Here is a 20,287-nt window from a genome sequence, read left to right on the forward strand (position 1 = left end):
TGAGCAAACACAGCCTGAGAAGAACTTAGGGGCAGAAGAGGGAGGCCCTAAGATTAAATCCTTTTTTTTTTTTTAAGATTTTATTTATTTATTCATGAGAGAGAGAGAGAGCGAGAGGCAGAGACACAGGCAGAGTGATAAGCAGAGTCCCTGTGGGGAGCCTGATGTAGGACTCAATCCCGATCCCGGGTCTCCAGGATCACGCCCTGAGCTGAGGGCTGTGCTAAACCACTGAGCCACCCGGGCTGCCCCCTAAGATTAAATCTTAATGTCCAAGATATAAAACATCCAAGAAATAAAAATAATTTTATTTTTATCTATCTCAATACTATCTCAGTACTATCCCAATACTAAATAAATTAATAAAAGTCAAGTCAATCCAGAGCTACTACAGAAAACCAGGAGATGAGATTTCACACATATGAACTGAAGACCTCGGAACCCCTGAAAGACTGACATATGTGTAACGTAACCACATTTGGAGGGGATCAGGAATAAAAACCACACCTAAGTGAATTTAGAAAATGGTTAATATTTTGACTACACACTATAAGGCTAAAGACAAAAAGAACTGTATATAAATACGGTGCTTCTCACAGGGGTATGGTTTGGAAATACTGTAATGACTTAAGGTGTATACTAGGCTTGAATAAATAGAGGTGAGTATGTGTACATGGATTCATAGATATATATATACATTTCCTAGCTCTGCCTGTTGAGAGGGTATAAAACCAACTCCAATAGCAGTGAGCAGCACATCTACTGACCAGATCTTGATTTCTATATAGCATTCTCCAATAAAAGAAAATGGAGTTTGTTAGAGAAGTGATTGATTCCAGGGATGGAGCAGGGAACTGTACAAGATAAGCCTAAAATATCCTGTGGTGCCAGAAAATAGGTGATTAAAAAAGGATGGCGGTTTTCTTTATTATCTTCTTTAAAGATTTATTTGTAGGAGAGGAAGAGAGAGCCGGGGGAGAGGCAGAGAAGGAGGGAGAGAGAGAGAGAGAAAGAGAGAGAGATAGAGAATCTCAAGTAGATTCCCTGCTGAGTGCAGAGCCCAACACAGGCCTCAATCTCATGACCCTGAGATTATGATCTGAGCTAAAACCAAGAGTCCAATGTTCAATAGACTGAGCCACCCAGATGCCCTAAGGATGGTGATTTTCAGAGGGACACAGAACCAAGTCTGAAGAAGGTCCTAATCACTAAAGGCTAATGGTTCCTATTCCTTATGGAACAATCTGAGCAACAAAATAAGAAATTATAGTATTGTATTATAACTCACATAAAAATAAACATCACCAAATCCACATTGATATTAGTAATTGAATAAATAGATGGAGGGACATGTTCCATAATTCTTTAGTTCAGCTTCCTTATTTTCCATTGTTTTATCTTATTTAAAAAAAAAACATTTTATTTATTCATGAGAGATACAGAGAGAGAGACAGAGACATAGGCAGAGGGAGAAGCAGGATCCATGCAGGGAGCCCAATGTGGGACCAGATCCCAGGACCCTGGGATCATGACCTTATCCCAAGGCAGACACTCAACCGCTGAGCCACACAGGTGTCTCTATTGCTTTAAATTCTCTATTAGGCATATTGTTTATACATGTTTCACTTAGATCTCTGGCTTTGTCCTTATCTTGTTCCTTCATTTGGGATGAATTTCTCCATCTTGGCATTTTGTCTCTCAGCCTTCTTTTCTGTGTTAGAAAAGCTCATTATGTTTCCTGCTCCTAGAGTGATGTCTTCATGAAGAAGAGGATATATAGTGCCCAGGTCTTGGCACTTAAGGAAGGGTCTCTGGTGTGTGCTGAGTGCACTCTGCTGTTGTGTTTTGGCTGCTCCATCCTTCAGGCCACTCATCTGCAGAGGATCTCCTTGCCTGAAGTGCACAGTGCTTGGTCCTTGGGCCAGAATTTGCTGAGTTTTTAAACTGCTTCGATCTGCTTGTTCAATGAGGTATGATACTACTTCCACTAGAACTGAAGACCTACAGAACTCTATGGTTGGGAGAATGGAATGGGGCAGGGTTTTGGCTGGTCTTCCAGGGGAAGGGGTCTTTGTCTCTAGGACTGTCAAGAGCTTGACTGAGAGGGGGAAGTCCCTGCAGAGTGCAAGGGTGTGGGACTTGGTGTAAACAGGTTAGGCAGCCAGTGTGGGCACTGTTGTGCCCAAGATTGCGAATCTGAGAAACCACCAAGGAGCCGACACCGATGCAAGTACATGAGGGTTTATTTACAAGCTCGGGCTTGGGTCCAGGTATACTCCACACAGCAGAGCAGGGGCTTGGACCCCGAAGTGGGTTACAGCTGGGTTTTTTTATGGGCTGGTCTAGGGGATTTTCAGAAGGGGTGGAGGAATTTTTTCCATTCCAATATGGGGGAAAGGGTGGGGGAGTTTCTTAAGATCTGATATGGGATTCCCTGCCGAGGACACTCTGCAGTTTTTCCTGTAAAGTTCAGCTCTTATTCCCAGGGGCCTAAGATGGCTGTACTTGTGCTAATGCTAAACTTGAGGTGGAATGGCCTTAATTTTTCTTGGCCTCCGCAGGCACTTCACTGCTAACAGCTGAGAGTTTTGTGTTTTTGCTGAGGTTGGGGATGGGGAAGGAAATGGTGCCAGCTGGCTCCTTTGTCCCTGGGGAGTCATTTTCCCAATTGCTGCCTCTCAGGGATGCACTTTGAGAAAAGTGAATAATCTCTCCTCTGTGTGTGCCAGTTGTTTTTCAGATGGCTGTTTCCACCCTGCCTGCCTCTGGTTGTTTGCCTGCTTTCTCTCCAGGAGCAGCACAGTGGCCTCCAGGCTTTATCCCAGCCAAGCCTGCTGACTTTTTAAATTCCAGGCTTTAGGGACTTGATGTGGCCAAGAGCCTGAGCTGATCTTCCCGGGGCGGGGCTCGCTGTGTTGAGCCTGAGCCAAGCTTGTCTAAGAAAGACAGTCTAGTCGGAAAGCCCAGGGCTCGGCTTGGTGTAAGCGTTGGGCAGCCAGTGTTGTGGGGCCTGTTTCCAGCAGGTGGCTCTGTGTTTATGCTGAGGGGTTGGGGAGGGGCGTGGTGCCTGCTGGCTCTTCGTCCCCTGAGAGGCATCTCCGAAAGCTGCCTCTTACAGAGGCAGTCTAAGAGTAGGAGCAAACAATCTCCCCTCTGTGTGCCCCAGGCTTTCTTCACGTTGAGGTTTCTTGGCTGTCTGCCCACATTGTGTGCCCGCCTACATTCCAGCAGCAGTATAGCTCTTTTTAGGGCTCTATTCCAGCAAAGCTAGCTGACCTTTACAACTTGTGTTTAAGTTGTGTTTAAGGCCTGGTTGGTTGCAGGAACTCGTGAAAATCCGCTCTTGTTGTTCTCCCAGTCAATGGCTCTGGGGAATTGTCTGTGCATTCCACTGTGTTTTCTCTCTCTGGCTCTCTCCTCTTTCTCTGCAACCTTGGTTCTCTCCTCTTTGCAGCACTGGGAATCCATTTCTCCCCCAAACCAAGACTCCACACTTACTAATGGCTAGGGCTAGGGCCCTCAGGATCCTGGAAACCTTGTTTCCAAAATACCGAGGAGGCTTACACTATCCCTAAGTTGAAAGGGAAGTTTCCAAGAGGACTTTCACATGCTTAAGAAGACTTACTGGATATTGGTCCAGGCCTAGCTATTGTCAGTCTAAGGTTGTTTTTTCCCTCTGGCACAGCAGTTACAAACATTAAGATGCGGAGTTTACTGGAGAAATGTTATACTTGGCCTGCCTCAAGTGTTTGTCAATGGACTGCTGTTTATAAGGAAATTTAATTTTATCTACACTTCTTTCTGCCTTTGTTTCCCACATCAGTTAACATACAGTATTATATTAGTTTCAGGTATATAAAATTGTGATTCAACAATTCTATACATTACTCAGTGCTCATCATGATAAGTGTACTCTTTAATGTTTGGTCCTTTAAAATTTTGATCTCTTTGGTAATGTACTCCTGTTCATTAATTTATTTGAGTTAATTGAACTGTCTTTCTGAGATTTCTTATGGCTCATTCAATTTCTTCTTAAGAGTGATTTTTAGTACTATATCAGATCCCAATATTCTGTGACTTTGAGTTTGGTTGCTGGATAATTTTCATATTCTTTTTGTGGTATAGTGTTACTGTGATTTTTCATGGTGTTGGATGAGATAAAGGTGCCTCTGCCAGTATATTTGAAATAGTGAAAAACTTTACTTAGTGAATAGCTTTACTTAGGTAAAGCCTTGTTTACTTTGCTTTTTTTATTTATTCATGGGAGAGAATGAGAGAGAGAGAGAGAGAGAAAGAGACAGGGACATAGGCAGAGGGAGAGGGAGAGGGAGAAGCAGGAGCCTGATGTGGGATTCCATCCTCTTCCTCACTCCCCACTATCGGTGGTGCCCCCCCCCCGGGGGGGGATCACACCCTGAGCCAAGGCAGTTGCTCCACTGCTGAGCCACCCAGTCAGGCATCCCTTAACTTTGATTCTAACAGTTCAAAAGTTTAGCAATTAGAAGCCTTTCTTTTGTTTTCTAGCAGGGGGCACTATAGCACAAATTTTTGGTTTATCTTACTTGATCTGCCTTCTAGCTCTATATTTGAGAGCATGTGCTTTCCACCCTCCACCCCCTTGGCCAGAGATGTCACTGGTGCTCTTGTGGTCACTGTTTGTGCCTTCTGAGTGGCAATGGTTGCTGGTTGGGGAAAGGGCAAGGGTCATGGATGCCATTATTCCTGGAGCCTACTGGGGTTCTGGTGACTTCTGTCGCTACTCCTCCAGTTCTGCTGCCTCTGTGAGGTCCATACACCCACCTTCTAGCTATTTTTTATTTATTTATTTATTTATTTATTTATTTATTTATTTATTTATTTATTTATTTATAAATTTTAAAATTCAATTTAATTAACATACAGTGTATTATTAGTTTCAGAGATAGTATTTATGATTCATCAATTGCAAACAACACCCAGTACTCATTACTTCAAGTATCCTCCTTAATGCCCATTACCCCATTACTCTATTCCCCTCAACCACCAGCCCTACCCCACCTTCTAATGTACAGGTATATGGATATCTCCAAGATCCTGGCATGTTAGGCAGAGGAACCTTTATTGGGTTATGGTTGTCTTAGTAGTTGTAAATTCAAGAAGAGAGACACAGGAATCCACAACTCACAGTGCCATGATGCTGAGGTCAATCATCATCCTTGTATTTACTCAAGTGATGGCCCAGGAGCCCCCTTTAAGCACCCAACACTGCTTAAAGCCAGTTGGCCAAAATTACTCACATGGCCAAGCTGGCTGCAGAGGGCTTCAGATGTGGTCTCTTGTGTTCCCAGGAAGAGACTCACAGAGGCCAGTGAGTGGTGATTGGAGGTCTGCTGAGGATAAACACTGAGAGTTTTTTTTTTTAAGTTTATTTATTTATGAGAGAGAGAGAGAGAGTGGGGGAGGAGGGCAGATGGAGAGAACCTCAAGCATACTCCCCACTGAGCATGGAACCCCCATGCAGGGTTAGATCTCGTGACCTGATTCAAAACCAAGAGTTGGATGCTTAACTGACTAAGCCACCAAAACGTCCCTCCTGAGAGTTCTTATTGCTGATGTGGTCAGAAGAGAAAAGCCCTAGTAGGCATATTATCTTACCTTCTGCCTCTTTCTCCAACATGCTTGGGTAAAGGCCAGAATTAGACTTGTAATCAAGATATTACAGAAGTATCATTTCAGGGATGGCAGATTCAAAATTTTTATCTGAAAGGTGTTCGGTTGGCACCAAGCCTATAGGTCTGAGTTGGGACAAAGTGAGTTGCTGAGCCAACGCTAAGGGCATTGTCCACAGGGTGGGACCTTGGTCACAGACCAAGCCGGTTAGGATTCTGGGCACAGCATTCAGAAACCAATGTCTAACAGAGTGGTAAGCTATTGGGTATTAGCAGACACTATGTTGGAGTTAATGGTAGTTATACAAAAAGATGCTGTAAGATAACAGGAAGATGCAAGCTGTGCCCAAAGGGACTGATCAGATACAATGCTATGTCTGGGGGATCAGCAGACCTTTTGCTAGTGGCAAAAAGTGCTGACAAGACATGAGATAATGTATAAGTTCTACTGTTATAAAATTAGTATGGAAACATAAGCTATCACAAAAATAGAATAGAACTACCCTATGATTCACCATTTATACCACTAGGTATTTACCCAAAAGATACAAAAATTCTGATTCAAAGGGATACATGTACCCTGATGTTTATAACAGCATTATCAGCAATAGCCCAAGTGTCTGTCACCTGCTGAATGGATAAAGAAGGTATATATGCACAGTGGAATATTATTAAGCTATAAAAAAAACAATGAAATCTTGCCATTTGCAATGATGTCGATGGAGCTAGAGAGGATTATGCTAAGGGAAACAAATCAATGAAAGAAAGACAAATACCATATGATTTCACTAATGTGGAATTTAAGAATGTAACAGATGAATGTAAGGGAAAAGGAGACAGAGGCAAATCATAAAGCAGACTCAACTATAGAGAACAAACTGAGGGTTGCTGGAGGGGGAGGTGGGTGGGAGGTTGGGTTAGATGGGTGATATGTATTAAGGACTGTACTTGTGATAAGCACTGGGTATTTTATGTAAGTGATGAATCACTAAATCCTACACATGAAACTAATATTACACTGTATGTTACCTAACTGGAATTTAAATAAAAACTTGGAAGAAGGGGCAGCCCAGGTGGCTCGGCAGTTTAGCACCACCTTCAGCCCAGGGCGTGATCCTGGAGACCTGGGATCGAGTCCCATGTTGGGCTCCCTGCATGGAGCCTGTCTCTCTTTCTCTGTGTCTCTCATGAATAAATAAATAAAATCTTAAAAAAAAAACCTTGGAAGAAAAGGAAAATTTAAAAATAAAGAAAAACATAAAGACAAAATTCAAGAAAGTGGTTGCTTTGAAGTTGGGGTGGACAGGGGATATGATCAGGAAGGATAATAATGGGGATTTTGCAGTCTAAGACGTTAGATCATTATGTATAGTTGTCTCATTAGTCAGGTTCTCTAGAGAAATAAAACTAATAGGATATTTGTGCATGTATATATATGTACATTCATATATAAAAGGATTTATTATAAGGTATGCATATGATTTTGGAGGCTGAAGAAATCCTATGATCTATTGTCTGCAAGCTGGAGACCCAGGAAACCAGTGGCATAGTTTGAAGACCTGAAAGACAGTCAATAATGTAGATGCCAGTCCATGTCTGAAGGCATGAGAATCAGGAGCACTAAGTGCTGCTGATTCTGAAGATTGATGTCTTAGCCCAGTGGTTAGGCAAAGCAAATTCAACCTATTTCCACCTTTTTGTTTTATTCAGTCCCTCAATATATTGGATAATATCCACCCACATTGGGGATGGCCATCAAGTCTACTCAGCCAAACAATTCAAATATTAATCCCTTCCAGGGATGCCTTGATGGACATGCCCAGAAATAATATTTAACCAGATATCTGGTCATCCCTTTGCCCACTCAAGTTGACACATAAAATTAACCATTGCAAGTGTTTATTCCTTATAACTTATGTCCGTCCAGAATATTTTTGATTGATAAACATTAAAACATTCCCTTCAACTTATCTATATTTTCAGAATATTACTCACTTTTTTATTAACCCATCTATTTTCATTAATTTTATTGAAATATAGTTGACATGTAGCATGGTGCTTTTTGTGTTTTATCCATCTTATTCTCCTAACAACCCTTTACCATAAGGGTTATTACTATTCTTATTACAAATAAAAATACTAAGGTTCAGAGAGGTAGATGAGTTGAAAAAGACAGCCCATGAAGACCCAGGTCCCTCTTGCAATATCAGATGGTGTGTGAAGAACCTTGGATCTACAATCCCCTGGTTCTATCTCAGATGGGGAGTCTGGGTCTCAAAGAGGGAAAAGCCCCACCTGGAATCCAGGTGCTAAGCTCCCAGTCCATGTTGACCCCAGCCTGAGCATCATGGAATATTCCACCCACACTTCAGTGATGGGGCAGTGTGGCTTTGGCCAAAGGTGGAATCACCTAGGAAGCTGAGGCTACTGGTGAGGGTCCCTGGAGTAGAGGACATAGAAGTGGGGCAGGACTGGTCTTCCAGTGCTGACTCGCCATTAGCTCACAACCAGGGTTTGTTTGTTGTTTGTTTGTTTGTTTGTTTTTGGTGGAATCTTTGTTGATTGTTTCTTTCTTCATGTAGGAACTTTTTATTTTGATGAAGTTGCAATAATTTATTTTTGCTTTTGTTTCCCTTGCCTCAGGAGACATATCTGGAAAGAAATTACTCCAGCTAATGTCAAAGAAGTTATTGCTTGTGTTCTTCTCTAGGATTTTTATGGCTTCATGTCTCACATTTGGGTATTTAATCAATTTAGAATTTATTTTTGTGTATGATGTCAGAAAGTGGTCCAGTTTCATTCTTTCACATGTTGTTGTTCCGCTTTCCCAATACCATTTGTTGAAGAGGGATTTTCCCCCCACTGGATATTCTTTCCTGCTTTGTTGAGGATTAATTGACCATATAGTTGTGGCTTCATTTTTGGGTTTTCTATTCAGTTCCATTGATCTATGTTTCTATTTTTGTGCTGGTACCATACCATTTTGATCACTATAGCTTTGTAATGTTACTTGAAGTCTGGATTTGTGATGCCTCTAGCTTTGCTTCCCCCCCACCCCCAACATTGCTTTGGCTATTCAGGGTCTTTTAGAGTTCCATACAAATTTTAGGATTGTTTGGTCTAGCCTGTGAAAATTGTTGGTATTTTGATAGGGATTGTATTAACTCTGTAGATTGCTTTGGGCAGTGGAAATTTTAACAGATGCAGAAAAAGCATTTGACAAAGTATAGCTTCCATTCATGATAAAAATCCTCAACAAAGTAAGGCTAAAGGGAACATATTTCAACATAATAAAGGCCATCTATGAAAAGCCCATAGCTAATATCAAACTCAATAGGGAAAAACTGAGAACTTATCCTCTATGGTTAAGAACAAGACAGGGATGTTGACTCTCACCACAAAATTTTTAAATTCTTTTTATGTGTAGGTTTTCCGAATTCTGTACCATTTTGTATTAGTAAGTAGTACAATTAAGGGGCTTTCTATGGTCAAATACTATTGAGAAGCTTCAAGTAAGACAAAACTGTAGAAGTTTATTTATGAATCAGTTGGGATAACTAAATTGTTTTTAAGATTACAACAATCATAGTAAGGTGTTTTGCAAATGCAGAGAACATGATTTATTTTATTCCCTAAAAATTTGTGTTAATATCCTTTGACCATCATAGTTCAATACGCTTTTGGTAAGCTAGTTAAAACCACATCAACTGGATTTTCCCATTCCTAGGTTTGAAACTAAGAGTTTTTGTAACAACATGGATGAACCTAGATACTATAAGTGAAATAAGTCAATCAGAAAAAGACAAATACCACATTATTTCCCTCATATGTGGAATTTAAGAAAGAAATGAACAAACAAAAGGAGACAAATAAAAAACCAGACTCTTAAAGTAAGGACCTTCTCTTTAACAAATACTGAACTGAAAATTTGATTTCTGAGGTACCATGGAAATGACAAATATTCTCAATTACACCTTTTACTTAGCTTCTTGGTCTCTTTCCTTAAACATTGCAAAAACTGATTGATTCCTTAGGGGAAATATGAATTACTTTTCAGGGCCATCCTACTCTTTGGAACCTTGTCACTCAAATCTTAGCTTTCTTCAGAGCTTGACCTCCAATTTGTCTCTTTGGTCCCATGAGGTCACCAAACACTCTCCTGGCTTCTCTACTTCTTAGAAGAGGTTTTCAGTACATCCATAGTTTTTGTCTCATGTCAATGGTTGGAATAATTCCCATAGTGAAAATTTTCTTGTAAATTATTATTAGACCATGATCGTACAGTTCTTTCTACTCTATGATCTTGGCTTTTCAAATCCTGGTCATGAACAGTTCCCTCAAATATTTGTTTTGTTTTGCTTAGTTTTTAGCTTTACTTGATTATAGAAGTCTTCTAAAATTACTTTATCATAGCCAGAAGCAGAAGTCTATATTCGTTGTTTCTGACAATTACTTATTCTATTTTAGAATAAAATTTCAGTTTTTTTACTTCCTTTCTGACAACATTACCACAAAAATGATTTTCAGTGATGTGATATGCAGGATTTTCCTCTAAAATCCTGCATATATTTCCGTTTTTTATATTTTCTGACAACATTACCACAAAAATGATTTTCAGTGATGTGATATGCAGGATTTTCCTCTAAAACTGCATAATTTTGGTTTTGGCATAACTCATTGATGCTTATGACCTATGATTATGTCTTATTAATTCATGCTTAATAAATAGATGAGGTTATGTGGACTTTGGCTAATATATTAATTAAAATTTTTAGGAGAATCCAGAGACAAAGTATTCTTTTAGACTAAAAACTATTCTGGATGATGAGTATAATGTAAATTTCTCAAGAGCAAAGGGATTTTTCTCTCTGCCTAATATATTTACTGAACATATTCCAATCCCAGAAACTACCACTGAGTGAAGATCAAACCAAAGCATCCATTTTAATTTTTAATTTCCCCATGTTTTTCCTGTTTTGGACTACCAACGATCTAACTGATACCCACACGCACAAAATAGCATGGATATAAACATCTCTTGTTGGATGTAGTTATCTATGAAGTATTATATGCCAGCAGGGAATAATGTTCAATTTATGAGAAGCATAGTTATTTGTGAGTTCCTCTTTGTGTTCTTCATGGTCCAGATCAGTGTCTGTAGGATGATTCTCTTGTATAAATTCTGAAAGAAAATTCAAGACATGAGCAAGTACACACAGATATCCTCCTCAAATAAGAAAGCTTCACAAACTATCCTCTGCCTTGTGGCATGTTCTATTTTTATGTCTTTAGACAATTCTTTCTTCATTGAACTCTTGGTATTTACATGAGAATCTTACTTGGAGGACATGAGTGTCTTCTTCTCTGTAGTTACCCAATCCTCTGCCCTTTGATTCTAATCCACAGTAACAGCAGAATTCCCAAATTCTGAACTTCTTTTACTAGGATTAAGACCTCTCAGCTTATAAAGTAGTCATGGATGCCACATCCAGACTTTTTGTTGCATCTAAACATTTCATGAGGAGGTCTTCCATTTCAAGGTGAGAGCCCACTTTGAGAATTTAATGTAGACTGGCTTCTTTTACTTAACATTCTGAACTTAAGCTTCATCCATTTCTTTGCATGGCTTGGTAGCTCTTTAAAAAATTGCTGAATAGTATTCCACTGTACAGATACACCACTTTATTTATCATTCACCTATTGAAGGACATCTTGATCACTTCTTGTTTTGGATGGTTGACAATAAAGCTGGTATGAACAATCACATGCAGGTTTTTGTGTGGGTATAAGGTTTGAAATAAGTCAGATAAATACCTAGTAGCGTGATTGCTGGATTATATGGTATGACAGTGGCCTTTTACATTTGAAACTGAAAATATTAATTGGCTGAATCCAACTGAATTTTTAAAAACTAGTTATCTGCATAGTGAGTGAATATTACCTCCCTAGTCTCAATCCAGAGGAAGTTATTGTATGGTAATGAAGAGTATGCTAATTTTTATTGGGTAAATTGAAGGATGTACCAGAAAACATTTCAGCCTAGCTTTATTTTATTTTTTGTCCCTCAAATTATCTTATTTGTGTAAATTCAGTGAAAAACTGCTATCAATACCATACTTCTTAGTAGTAGTAAAAAAAATAAGCTATTACATTTGATTTTTGGTTCTTCCTTTTCTTCTGTTCCCCAACAATATCTAGTTTATTCTTCTTTCTATTCAAACTAATAAAATGCTGGGGACTGTATAAATACCTCTAAGCATTTAATAACATATTTATTAGTCGAGACATTTTTAAACTTCAGCAGAGATGTGGAGAAATGGGTTTTAGTGCCTTAGTAAGTTCATTCTCCTTGTTACTTGTGCCTTCTCCCCAGGGCTCCTCACTATCTTAAAATAATTGATCACTTAGGGGCTCTTCCTTCAGAGATGCTTTTGCAGAGTAAACAAATGGAGGTTGTAGTGGATTTGAGACATGGGATCATCACATTTCTCAAAGCTCCCTGGGCACTTACTATAAAAGCTGACTACAACTACAAACTAAGTCTTTTGGACAGGAAGAAAGAACTCCAGCCACCAGGTTAAATCAATGTCTTCTGAGTCTTTGGGCACAATTGACAGGCTTTCAGCTGAGAGATACTAGAAACTGATTTAGCTTATAGAAACCCTAGGTATACTAGATATATATTATTCCTGATCCATTACAGACACCTCCCCCCCTTTTTTTAAACACTCAAGAGTATTATCCCTACTCCTGCAAGGGAAATGAGAAGAAGATAAGAATATGCTTTGGGTGCATATAAGCATTTCTAAGAGTGGGACAAAACCAAATAGTTTGTGGGCTAAAGCACAAAAAACTAATAGAAAGAGAAGCAAAGGAAAGTGCTAGCAGTTTTTGCCAAATCCCACTTTGTGTCCTTGGTCCTAATATGTTGTTGTGGCAGATAAGTTTTACTCAGTCTGAAGACTTGATAGTATTGGCAAGGAGAAAACTCAGTTCTGCATCTTGGTGCTGACTCTGTTTATAGCAGGGAGATGAGACCTGTGTGTCTGAGAGAGCCCTAGAATAGCTTCCCTTCTCCTTTCCCCAAGAATTTAGATTTCGCATCCACACTAGGACTTTAAGTGTATGATATAGAGCGTGACAAGGACATGACTTTTAACATGTCAGACTGAAAAATGTGTGTGAAGGTGAGTATTCTTTGTTGTCAGTCTTTGGAGGCCAGGCTGTAGTTGGGAGGGACTGAAAAGCCAAGACATAGCTCTTCTCATGAGTGCCTAATCAGACTTTCTACATTGGCATAAAATGGGTCATTAATGCTTTTAAGGTTCCAGGAAGCTTTTTTTTTTTAATTAAAAGGACCTCAACATATAAAGATGACCCCTGAAGTTGAACCCTTGATTTTTCCTTCCCTCTTCCTACAGTCCTGAGTGGTCTGGTCAGGATTGACAATGGTTTTGCTGAATAACTGGCAGTTCCCTCTCTTCTCTTCACCCTTCACTCAGTAAACATTTACCAGGTGCCCAATATGTGCCAGGCACTGGGAATGATAACTACAAAGGGATAATATGCATAGCCACCTACAATAAAACTGGCAGTGTTGTATGATAGTTTAGTGATCATGAGCTTTGGAGCCAATGAGTTCTGACTTTGAGTCTTAGTTTTTACCATATATTGGGGGTGTGGAGCTGGCTTTAGGACTAAGTTTTCATAGGCTTTAGTTTTCTATTCTGTAAAATGGGCAGTAATAATAACAACCTAAGAGGTTACATATGAATATAAGATGAGGCAATACACATAAAGCCCTTTGTACATTGCAAGCCTGAGAAAGGTTGCCATTATTTCTATTATTCCATATTATTATGATTATCCAATGGATAGCAGTTTAACTTTCATGTATGTAATCTTTTATAATTTTCAAGATAACTCTATGCAAAAAATTCTATGATATTGTTATTTTCATACTGCAGATGAGTAAATTAAGATCCACAAAGGTTAAAGAACTTCCCAAGTTTACACATATAGCAAGTGGTTGAGCCAAGATTCAGACAGAATCCTCTTGATTTCATGTTTAATACTCTAGACTCTACATTATAGCCTTTTCAAGTTATCTGAGTAGATTCAAACAAGAATCATTTAGTGAACTCATGTATCATTGATTACAATGAGTTTAATATCATTGGTTCTTTCCTTTCTCAAATTTTAATGAACCTGTCCAACTCCCTGATGAAGGCACTCCTCTTATTCCAACTAATTTCTTTCTCTTCACCATTACCACTTTTCACTTGACTCCTTATTCTCCCCTTGGAGAATCTGAACAATTTTCTTTCTTTTCTTTTCTTTTTTCTTTTCTTTTCTTTTTTATTTATTTATTTATTTATTTATTTATTTATTTATTTATTTATGTTCAATTTGCCAGCGTATAGCATAACACCCTGTGCTCATCCCGCCAAGTTCCCCCCCACAGTGCCCGTCACCCAGTCACCCCCACCCCTGCCCATCTCCCTTTCCACCACCCTTGTTTGTTTCCCAGGGTTAGGAGTCTCTCATGTTCTTCTCCCTTTCTGATATTTCCCACTCATTTTTTCTCCTTTCCCTTTATTCCCTTTCACTATTTTTTATATTCCCCAAATGAATGAGAACATATAATGTTTGTCCTTTTCCGATTGACTTATTTCACTCAGCATAATACCCTCCAGGTCCCTCCACGTCGAAGCAAATGGTGGGTATCTGTTGTTTCTAATGGCTGAATAATATTCCATTGTATACATATACCATATCTTTTTTTAATAATAAATTTATTTTTTATTGGTGTTCAATTTGCCAACATACAGAATAATACCCAGTTCTCATCCCATCAAGTGCTCCCCTCAGTACCCGTCACCCATTCACCCCCACCTCCCGTCCTCCTCCCCTTCCACCACCCCTAGTTCGTTTCCCAGAGTTAGGAGTCTTCATGTTCTGTCTCCCTTTCTGATATTTCCTACCCATTTCTTCTCCCTTCCCTTCTATTCATTTTAACTATTATTTATATTCCCCAAATGAATGAGAACATATAATGTTTGTCCTTCTCCAATTGACTCATTTCACTCAGCATAATACCCTCCAGTTCCATCCACGTTGAAGCAAATGGTGGGTATTTGTCGTTTCTAATGGCTGAGTAATATTCCATTGTATACATAAACCACATCTTCTTTATCCATTCATCTTTCGATGGACACCGAGGCTACAGTTTGGCTATTGTGGACATTGCTGCTAGAAACATTGGGGTGCAGGTGTCCTGGCGTTTCATTGCATCTGTATCTTTGGGGTAAATCCCCAACAGTGCAATTGCTGGGTCATAGGGCAGGTCTATTTTTAACTCTTTGAGTAACCTCCACACAGTTTTCCAGAGTGGCTGCACCAGTTCACATTCCCACCAACAGTGTAAGAGGGTTCCCTTTTCTCCGCATCCTCTCCAACATTTGCTCTTCCCTGTCTTGTTAATTTTCCCCATTCTCACTGGTGTGAGGTGGTATCTCATTGTGGTTTTGATTTGTATTTCCCTGATGGCAAGTGATGCAGAGAATTTTCTCATGTGCATGTTGGCCATGTCTATGTCTTCCTCTGTGAGATTTCTCTTCATGTCTTTTGCCCATTTCATGATTGGATTGTTTGTTTCTTTGCTGTTGAGTTTAATAAGTTTTTTATAGATCTTGGAAAGTAGCCCTTTATCTGATACGTCATTTCCAGATATCTTCTCCCATTCTGTAGGTTGTTTTTTAGTTTTGTTGACTGTATCCTTTCCTGTGCAAAAGCTCCTTATCTTGATTAAGTCCCAGTAGTTCATTTTTGCTTTTGTTTCTTTTGCCTTTGTGCATGTATCTTGCAAGAAGTTACTGTGGCCGAGTTCAAAATGGGTGTTGCCTGTGTTCTCCTCTAGGATTTTGATGGACTCTTGTCTCACATTTAGATCTTTCATCCATTTTGAGTTGATCTTTGTGTATGGTGCAAGAGAGTGGTCTAGTTTCATTCTTCTGCATGTGGATGTGATATTTTCCCAGCACCATTTATTGAAGAGACTTTCTTCCAGTGGATAGTCTTTCCTCCGTTATTGAATATTAGTTGACCATAAAGTTGAGGGTCCACTTCTGGGTTCTCTATTCTGTTCCATTGATCTATGTGTCTGTTTTTGTGCCAGTACCACACTGTCTTGATGACCACAGCTTTGTAGTACAACCTGAAATCTGGCATTGTGATGCCCCCAGCTATGGTTTTCTTTTTAAAAATTCCCCTAGCTATTCGGGGTCTTTTCTGATTCCACACAAATCTTAAGATGATTTGTTCCAACTCTCTGAAGAAAGTCCATGGTATTATGATAGGGATTGCATTAAACGTGTAAATTGCCCTGGGTAAATTGACATTTTCACAATATTAGTTCTGCCAATCCATGAGCATGGAATATTTTTCCATCTCTTTCTGTCTTCCTCAATTTCTTTCAGAAGTGTTCTATAATTTTTAGGGTATAGATCCTTTACGTTTTTGGTTAGGTTTATTCCTAGGTATCTTATGCTTTTGGGTGCGATTGTAAATGGGATTGACTCCTTAATTTCTCTTTCTTCAGTCTCATTGTTAGTGTATAGAAATGCCACTGACTTCTGGGCATTGATTTTGTATCCTGCCACACTTCCAAATTGCTGTATGAGTTCTAGCAATTTTGGGGTGGAGGCTTTTGGGTTTTCTATGTAGAGTATCATGTCATCAGCAAAGAGGGAGAGTTTGACTTCTTTGCCAATCTGAATGCCTTTAATGTCTTTTTGTTGTCTGACTGCTGAGGCTAGGACTTCCAGTACTATGTTGAATAGCAGTGGTGAGAGTGGACATCCCTGTCTTGTTCCTGATCTTAGGGGAAAGGCTCCCAGTGCTTCCCCATTGAGAATGATATTTGCTGTGGGCTTTTTGTAGATGGCTTTTAAGATGTTGAGGAATGTTCCCTCTATCCCCACACTCTGAAGAGTTTTGATCAGGAATGGATGCTGTATTTTGTCAAATGCTTTCTCTGCATCTAATGAGAGGATCATATGGTTCTTGGTTTTTCTCTTGCTGATATGATGCATCACATTGATTGTTTTACAAGTGTTGAACCAGCCTTGTGTCCCAGGGATAAATCCTACTTGGTCATGGTGAATAATTTTCTTAATGTATTGTTGGATCCTATTGGCTAGTATCTTGTTGAGAATTTTTGCATCCATGTTCATCAGGGATATTGGTCTGTAATTCTCCTTTTTGGTGGGGTCTTTGTCTGGTTTTGGAACTAAGGTGATTCTGGCCTCATAGAACGAGTTTGGAAGTACTCCATCTCTTTCTATCTTTCCAAACAGCTTTAGTAGAATAGGTATGGTTTCTTCTTTAAACGTTTGATAGAATTCCCCTGGGAAGCCATCTGGCCCTGGACTCCTGTGTCTTGGGAGGTTTTTGATGACTGCTTCAATTTCCTCCCTGGTTATCGGCCTGTTCAGGTTTTCTATTTCTTCCTGTTCCAGTTTTGGTAATTTGTGGCTTTCCAGGAATGCGTCCATTTCTTCTAGATTGCCTAATTTATTGGCGTAGAGCTGTTCATAATATGTTTTTAAAATAGTTTGTATTTCCTTGGTGTTGGTAGTGATCTCTCTTTTCTCATTCATGATTTTATTAATTTGAGTCTTCTCTCTCTTCTTTTTAATAAAGCTGGCTTATGGTTTATCTATCTGATTAATTCTTTCAAAGGACCAACTCCTGGTTTTGTTGATCTGTTCCACAGTTCTTCTGGTCTCCATTTCATTGAGTTCTGCTCAAATCTTTATTAATTCTCTTCTTCTGCTGGGTGTAGGATCTATTCGCTATTTTTTCTCCAGTTCCATTAGGTGCAGCATTAGCTTTTGTATTTGAGTCCTTTCCAGTTTTCGGATGGATGCTTGTATTGCGATGTGTTTCCCACTCAGGACTGCTTTTGCTGCATCCCAAAGATTTTGAACGGTTGTATCTTCATTCTCATTAGTTTCCATGAATCTTTTTAATTCTTCCTTAATTTCCTGGTTGACCTTTTCATTTTTTAGCAGGATGGTCTTTAACCTCCATGTGTTTGAAATTCTTCCAAACCTTCTTGTGGTTTAGTTCCAAGTTTCATAGCATTATTGTCTGAAAATATGAAGAGGACAATCCCAATCTTTTGGTATTGGTAAGACGTGTTTTGTGACCCAGTATGTGGTCTATTCTGGAGAAAGTTCCATGTGCACTTGAGAAGAATGTGTATTCAGTTGAGTTTGGATGTAAAGTTCTGTAGATATCTGTGAAATCAATCTGGTCCAGTGCATCATTGAAAGCTGTTGTTTCTTTGGATATGTGTGCTTAGAAGATCTATCGATTGTAGAAAGCGCCATGTTTAAGTCTCCCTATATAAGTGTATTATTATCTAAGTATGTCTTGACTTTGGTTATTAATTGATATACTTGCCGGCTCCCACATTCAGGGCATAAATATTCATGATTTTTAGGTCCTCTTGTTGGATAGATCCTTTAAGTATGATATAGTGTCCTTCTTCATCTCTCACTACAGTCTTTGGGATAAACTTTAACTCATCTGATATAAGGATGGCTACCCCTGCTTTCTTTTGAGGACCATTTGAATGGTAGATAGTTCCCCTACCTTTTATTTTCAGGCTGTAGGTGTCCTTATGTCTAAAATGAGTCTTTTGTAGATAGGAAATAGATGGGTCTTGCTTTTTTATCCAGTCTGAAACCCTGCGGCTTTTGATGGGGTCATTAAGCCCGTTCACATTCAGTGTTACTTTTGAAAGATATGAATTTAGTGTCATCATGATTCCTATTCAGTCCCTGTTTTTGTGGATTGTTTCCTTGGACTTCCTCTTTCTTTTACAGTGTCCCCCCTAATATGTCTTGCAGAGCTGGTTTGGTGGTCACATATTCTTTCAGTTTCTGCCTATCTTGGAAGCTCTTTATCTCTCCTTCTATTCTGAATGAGAGCCTTGCTGGATAAAGCATTCTTGGCTGCAGGTTCTTCTCATTTAGGACCCTGAATATATCCTGCCAGCCCTTTCTGGCCTGCCAGGTCTCTGTAGAGCCGTCTGCCGTTAACCTAATACTTCTCCCCATAAAAGTTAGGGATCTCTTGTCTCTTGCTGCTTTAAGGATCTTCTCTTTATCTTTGGAATTTGCAAGTTTCACTATTAAATGTTGAGTCGTTGAACGGTTTTTATTGATTTTAGGGGGGGATCTCTCTATCTCCTGGATCTGGATACCTGTTTCCCTTCCCAAGTTAGGGAAGTTCTTAGCTATGATTTGTTCAAATACACTTTCTGGTCCTCTGTCTCTTTCAGTGCCCCCTGGGGCCCCAATTAAATATAGAATTTTCCTTCTGAGGCTGTCATTTATTTCCCTTAACCTGTTCTCATGATCTTTTAATTGTTTTTCACTTTTTTCCTAATCTTCCTTCCTTGCCATCCACTTGTCTTCTATGTCATTCACTCGTTCTTCTACCTCATTAACCCTCATCGTTACGACCTCCATTTTGGATTGCATCTCATTTAATTGATTTTTAGTTTCTGCCTGATTAGATCTAAATTCTGCAGTCATGAAGTCTCTTTAATCCTTTATGCTTTTTTCTAGAGCCACCAGTAGCTTTATAATTGTGCTTCTGAATTTACTTTCTGACATTGAATTGTAATCTAAATTTTGTAACTCTGTGGGAGAGAGGACTGTTTCTGATTCTTTCTTTTGTGGTGAGTTTTTCCTTCTAGTCATTTTGCTCAGTGCAGAGTGGCCAAAAACATGTTGTACTGGAAAAGGAGAAAAAGAGAGAGAGAAAAAGGGAGGAGGGTGAAGAAACAGAAAACAAAAAACAAGGGGAGTATCCTCTGATTCTATATAGTGTAAATCCCTCGACTTCCCCTGGAACTTTCCAGTGCTGCTTGGTCAATAATTGCTTTTCCCTTGTCCTTCCAGCTGGTCTTCTGGGGGAGGGGCCTGCTGTGCTGATTCTCAGGTGTGTGCACCTGGGGGAGCTGCCCAGCCCCCAGCCAGGGACACCGCTCAGTGGGAACTGCTTATCCTGTGTGGCCCCTGCTCAGTCCCAGGTACAAGGTGACACCAGGAGGAACAACAACAGTGGAGGTGGCCAGCTCTCCCGCTCTAGAGTCAGCTCCCACAGTAACTATCTCAACTCCCTGTCCGCAGGGGCCTGGATGCTCCAGGGATGGGGGGAGGGCTCATCTGCACAGCTCCAGGCCACCTGCTGGCAGGAGCATCCTTGCTGTCCTGGGCCCTGCTGGCCTCTGCCTTTCCAAGGGGAGGGCCGGATCTTGGGCTGTATCCCCCAGCTCCCTTGGCTCCGGGGCCTGCACCGCTGGAATCGCACTCCAGGGGCAGCGCAGCCCCCTCCGCATGGAGCCGCCGCCTGAACTGCTGCTTGAAGTGCTCCTGGGGCCCGCCAGGTGCGGGATCCAGCCTTTTAGGGAGCTCCGCCGCGGTGTGTGGTGGCTCTCTCCCGGGGAGCAGTTCCTCTCTTAGTGCCCATGGGAGCCTGAGGGCATCCCCGCCCCTCCTGGGATCATGCCCACCTTTCCATCTGGGAAGATTGGTAAAGTTTCTGCTCCGGGACTGGGCTCT

At 40.2% G+C, this 20,287-nt stretch overlaps 1 pseudogene; it reads right to left on the minus strand.

Annotated features, from left to right (window-relative positions):
* Positions 1 to 19,174, minus strand: part of LOC129494649 (BUB3-interacting and GLEBS motif-containing protein ZNF207-like) — a 34,871-nt pseudogene extending 15,697 nt beyond the window's left edge.
* Positions 19,175 to 20,287: the final 1,113 nt, after the last annotated feature.

Source organism: Nyctereutes procyonoides, unplaced genomic scaffold (assembly GCF_905146905.1).
Source record: "Nyctereutes procyonoides isolate TBG_1078 unplaced genomic scaffold, NYPRO_anot_genome, whole genome shotgun sequence".
Lineage (NCBI taxonomy): Eukaryota > Metazoa > Chordata > Mammalia > Carnivora > Canidae > Nyctereutes > Nyctereutes procyonoides.